This window comes from Eschrichtius robustus, chromosome 7 (assembly GCF_028021215.1).
Source record: "Eschrichtius robustus isolate mEscRob2 chromosome 7, mEscRob2.pri, whole genome shotgun sequence".
NCBI classification, from domain to species: domain Eukaryota; kingdom Metazoa; phylum Chordata; class Mammalia; order Artiodactyla; family Eschrichtiidae; genus Eschrichtius; species Eschrichtius robustus.
Window position 1 is genome coordinate 92,403,966 of NC_090830.1, and position 6,164 is coordinate 92,410,129.

At 38.7% G+C, this 6,164-nt stretch overlaps 1 pseudogene; it reads right to left on the bottom strand.

The window, feature by feature from the left end:
* Window positions 1–4,990: 4,990 nt before the first annotated feature.
* Window positions 4,991–5,951, bottom strand: LOC137767573 (olfactory receptor 6C75-like; annotated as a pseudogene).
* Window positions 5,952–6,164: the final 213 nt, after the last annotated feature.

Below are 6,164 nucleotides of genomic sequence, written 5' to 3' on the forward strand. Positions count from 1 at the left end.
CTAAGTACTGCGACAATTTGTCTCTAGTTTTCCAGCAATGCTGTAAGAGGCTAGGTAACATGGCCAAGTCACACAGTGAGTGGGTGGTGGAGATAAGATTTGAAAGGAAGCTCCAAGAATTCACAGCATAAGCTCCTAACCGTCAGAGTATATTATAGCTTGTCATGGTACTGTCCATGGTTGTGACAACAAGGGACTTTGTTGATAAGCGGCCTGCCTAACCTGACCAATGGGCCTGGAAGAGCAATCTTTTTGAAAGTTTTTGGAAAATGTTACACTAGCCTCAACAGAGGACACAAGATTTAGATTCTACTAACTTTTGTCAGAACTACTGAATTGGTGCAATGCTGTCTGCCACTTAATTAACAGAGACAGAATACCTGAGCCACTCATACCTGCTCAACATCATTAATCATCAGGGAAATGCAAATCAAAACCACAATGAGATATCATCTCACACCTGTTAGGATATCTATTATCAAAAAATCAAAGGACAAGAAGTGTTGGTGAAGATGTGGAGAAAAGAGAACCGTTGTACACTTTTGATGGGGATGTAAACTGGTGCAGCCGGTGTGGAAAATAGTATGGAAGTTTGTTAAAAAATTAAAAATAGAACTACCATATGATCCAAAAATCCCACTTCTGGGTATGTATTCACGAAACTGAAATCCAGATATTGAACAGATATTTACACTTCCAGGTTCTTTGCAACATTATTCATAACAGCCAAGATATAGAAACAATTTAAGTGTCCATCGATGGATGAATGGATAAAAACATGTGGTATATACATCAATAGAATATTATTGAACCTTAAAAAAGAAGGAAACCCTGAAATATGTGACAACATGGGTGGACCTAGAGGACACTGTACTAAGTAAAACAAGCTAGACCCAGAAAGACAAATACTACATGATCTCATTTTTTATGAGGACTCTAAAATATCCAACCTTGGGGACTTCCCTGGTGGTTCAGTGGTAAAGAACCTGCCTTGCAATGCAGGGGACGCGGGTTCAATCCCTGGTCGGGGAACTAAGGTCCCACATGCTGCGGGGCAACTAAGCCCATGCGCCACAACTACTGAGCTCATGTGCCTCAAATAGAGTCCTCATGCCGCAAAACTACAGAGCCCATGCGCTCTGGAGCCTGCGCACCACAACTAGAGAAGAGAAAACCCGCACACCGCAACCAGAGAGAAGGCTGCGCGCCGCAACGAAGAGACCACGTGCCGTAACGAAAGATCCCGCATGCCTCAATGAAGATCCCACGTGCTGCAACTAAGAGCCGACGCAGCCAAAAATAAATAAAATAAAATAAATAAATAATAAATAAATCTTTAAAATATATATATATGCATAGAGGTATCATTTATTAAAAAAAAAAAAGATATCCAAACTCATAGGACAGAGAGTAGAATAATGGTTAAGAGGCACTGAGGGGAGCCAGAAAGGGGGAGGTGTCAAAATATACAAATTTCAGTACTGCAAGATGAATAAGTTCTGGAGATCTACTGTACAACATAGGGCCTATTGCTATGATATTGTATTGTGTAGTTAAAATTTTGATAAGAGGGCAGATCTTATATTAAATGTTCTTAACCACAAAAGAAAACAAAAATAAAGGAGTTGGAAGAAACTTTTGGAGGTGATGTATAGATTTACGGCCTTGATTGTGATGATGGTTTCATGAGTGCATACTTATCTCCAGTCTCATCAATTGTATACATTAAGTATGCGCAGCTTTTTTTTTTTTTTAATTTATTTTTGGCTGCGTTGGGTCTTCATTGCTGCGCATGGGCTTTCTTTAGTTGCGGCGAGTGGGGGCTACTCTTTGTTGTGGTGTGCGGGCTTCTCATTGTGGTGGCTTCTCTTGCTGCGGAGCATGGGCTCTAGGCATGCAGGCTTCAGTAGTTGTGGAGAGCAGGCTTCAGTAGTTGTGACTTGCAGGCTCTAGAGCGCAGGCTCAGTAGTTGTGGCACATGGGCTTAGTTGCTCCGTGGCATGTGGGATCTTCCCGGACCAGGGCTCCAACCCATGTCCCCTGCATTGGCAGGCAGATTCTTAACCACTGTGCCACCAGGGAAGTCCCGTATACACAGCTTTTTGTATGTCAATCATACCTCAATAAGGGGGCTTTTAAAAGCAAAGTGTGCCTTCTTTGAGTCAAAACATGTCTCAGATGAAAACTTTATTGGATGGAATGATTAGCATATTGGACATTGCGGACAACAGATTAGCAAATTTGAAGATATAATTATAGAAAATTTAAAAAATAAAACACACACAAAAGTAATTCATTTAAATTGAAAACAGCACCAGTGAAGTATGGGATAACTTCAAGCAATCCAGCATGCATATAGTCAGATTTCTGAAGGAGAAGTGTATGTGTGAAAGAGGGATGACAAAAAAGTTTTAAAGAAATTGCCAAAATTTTCCAAATTCCATGAAAACAGACCCAAAAATCTCAGCAAAACCCAAGCACTAGAGACATGAAAAAAACTACACTGAGGCACATAATAATCAAATTGCTCAAAACCATTGTAAAAGAGAAAATCTTAAAAACAGCCAGATGAGAAAAGACAGTTGTATACAGGGAACAAAGATGAAGATAACATAGATTTCTCTTTGGAAATAAGTAAATGAGATCACAATGGCACAATACTTTTAAAGGACTGTGAATAAAAATATGCCAACCTAGAATTCTATACGTATGAAATTATCTTTTGAAAATGAAGTCATACAAAAGATGGTCACCAGCAAATCTGCAGAATAATACTTGGTTAAGCTAGTCTTTCTAAGAGAAGGAAATTATACCAGATGGAAATGTGGATCTAGAAAAAGAAATGAAAATCACCAGAAATAGTAACTACATGGGTAGGTATATAAGATATTCTAAAAATTATTTAAATTTCTTTGAGAGATAATTGACTCTTTCAACAAAAATTGTAACAATGAACTGTGAGGTTTATAACATATGTACAAGGAAAATGTATTTTAGCAATAACATAAAGGCCGGGGGGTAGAAATGGAAGTATACTATTACAAGTTTCTTATATTACATGTGAAGTGGTAAAATATCACTTGACTATAGACAATGATAAGTTAAAGATATATGTATAAACCCTAAAGCAATCACTGAAATGATAATCAAAGAATAATAGCTACAAAGCCAACAAGGAGATAAAATAGAATCTTCACAATGAGGTGGTAGGAGACTTTTGCGTTGATGTATATTTTCTTTTTTAATAAATTTATTTATTTATTTATTTATTTATTTATTTATTTATTTATTTATTTATTTATTTATTTATTTTTGGCTGAGTTGGGTCTTTGCTGCTGCTCTCAGGCTTTCTCTAGTTGCCGTGAGCGAGGGGTACTCTTCATTGTGGTGCGCGGGCTTCTCATTGCGGTGGCATAAGGTGACAAGTATTTTGGGAAGTTGACCAGTTAGTTGAAGGCAGCACCAAGCTTGGAACTTAGGGCTTCCAATGCAAAATGTTTCAGAGTTTACTACTGGTTCCTTTGTATTCCACTTTCACTGCCACTTCCCTAAGCCGTCATTCTCGTTCTCCCGATTTCTGCAACAGTCTCTGTATCCACTTTCCTACTTTGATCTTGGTTTTTCCAATTTCTTTTTCATACAACATCCACAGCTATGAATTATAATATGTAACTAATCAGAACACAGCTGTGATTTTTTTTAGAGCATGTTTAATACTTCTTCATTGTCAATAAGATGAAATCTGAACTTTGTAATATGACCTTCAAGGCCAAGTATGATTCAATCATGGTGTAGAACATACTTCATAAAATTTACTTGTGATTGTCTAATCTCAGAGTTTGGGTTAAAAAGCAAACAAAAGAAAAGAAAAATGGTGTTACTCTTCTAGAGGTATTTCCTCTGAAGATGAAAGAGACACATTTCTATCCTGGAAATAAGAGCTAAAAGCACACAATGGATGAGGATTGAAATACCGGAAATGTTGGTTTTAAAATAGGTTATCAGTCGGAAGATAACCTTGTAGGTTTTAAAATAGGTTAGCAATCGGAACACAACCTTGTAGTTGACAACACAAGTCTACCATAAAAAATGTTTAAATTATTTTCATTAGTAATATAAATTAGATCGATAAGCAAATAACTTAGATTCCATTGCCTTGAGTCTTTGGAAGAAATCATACAAATGTGGAATAAGTGCTCCTTTTCACTGATGAACACACACATTCTATAGTAACAGTTTTAGGATAAGAACGAATCATAAGTATGCATTATGCAACTGAGGGCTTGGAGCTGGAATAAATTATTTAGAAAATGGGAGCATTGGTCAGCTGTGGGATGCTGTGGTTATTCCCTCTCCTTAGAGGATGGTATGAAAGCTAAAACAGTTCTATTTCTTTCAGCATGGAAGTGATTCACACACGTGTAGCTAAGCTATCCAAAAACAGCAATTAAGAGCACATCTGATGCAAACCATATATATCCCAATATGAAGGGTTCTATAACCATTATTTCTTTGAGGTAGGCATGAAGGACATATAGACCTGAGCACTGGTACTGTTTCCATCATTTCCTTCATAACCACAATCTTCTATCATTTTAATTATACAAATGCCTTTTGGTAAATAGTTGCTAATTCTGTTGAATAATGTTTATGGCCAAATGGCAGTAAAATAAAGAGCATAAATTACTAAATTTCAGAAATTTTAAGACGTGATTTAAATCAGAGGGAAGAATGAAAATTTAGTAAGGGATTTCGCAATTAAAATCAAATGTCATCAGTATGTGGAATATTTAGGGAAAAGATATTTATGTTCACCAAGGTGAAAAGTGGCCTTGAGAAAACAGAGATCTTTCATTGCTGGGGATGAGCAAACAGAGATCAAGTGAGGTCTGCCACAGACTTTCCACTACAACTATGTGGACTACTACATTGTCTGAAATGAAGACAAATGGTTTTCTGAAGCTATCCACTCCAAGACCATTTGATTTTTTTATCTTGATATTTTCATTCTGCACATTATCTTTCTCAGAGCCTGGTGGACCTGCTTGTTCCGTAGAGTGTAGATGACAGGGTTCAGCATCAGGGTCACCACCGTGTTCACAGGGCCAGCCTCCTTACTGGAATCCAGCCTGTTCACTTGCTTTGGTTTCACATATATAAAGACACAGCTGACGTACATCAGAGAGAGAACAATGAGGTGAGAGGAGCAGGTGGAGAAAGCTTCCTGTCGCTCCTTGGCTGACAGGAGTCCCATGATTGTGACTACTTTATGTTGCTGTATGCAATGATGGTTATAATAAGGGATGTCAAAATGACAAACAAAGCAAGGTCGAAGATCAACATTTCAACTGATCTGGTGTCAGAACAGGAGAGATGGATCAGGGGGCCGAGGTCACAGAAGAAGTGAGGGATGACATGGGGGCCACAGAAGGATGAGTGGGACACATTTACCACCAAACCAGAAATGAGAGTGAAGCCCAAAGCACAGCAGGCTGTGAACAGGAGGAAACAAGTCTTCAGGTTTGTGAAGATCGGGTAATGCAGAGGCTTGCAAATGGCCAAGTATCGGTCCAGAGATATCACTACTCTGAGGACGAAACCTGCTGCTCCCAGAAATACTAACACAAAGGCTTGTGTGAGACAGGCAGCAAAAGAAATTGTTTGCCTAAAAGAAAGATGACCAACAATTTACGAATAACAGCACTTGTGAAACAACACTGAAAGAAGGAGAAAATGCTGAGGAAAAAGTACATAGGTGTCTGGAGCCGGGAGTCAAAACAAGTGATGGTGACTGTGAGCTCATTGCCTGCAATGGATGCCAGGTATGCCAGCACGTGCACCAGGAAGAGGACCTTTCCCAGGTACTGGTCAGTAGGAAACCTCTCCAAGGTGAATTCTTGGACAGTTGTCTCATCCCTCATTTCCATCAACATCTCTTTCCACAGCAGCATCATCTGTGGGTCTTAACCTACAATAAAGACATCACAGCGAGCACAAAGGCTTTAGAGGAGCACGAGATCAAGATCCTTAACTACCCAAGAAGGTGGCTACACAGATAGCAAAGTAGTCCAGTTAGTTGGTTATTCAATCAGCAGGACATGACTTCAATACTAGCTCAATACTGAGTTCTAATCCCTGAGAAATCGGTTATCTTTGGAAAGTTA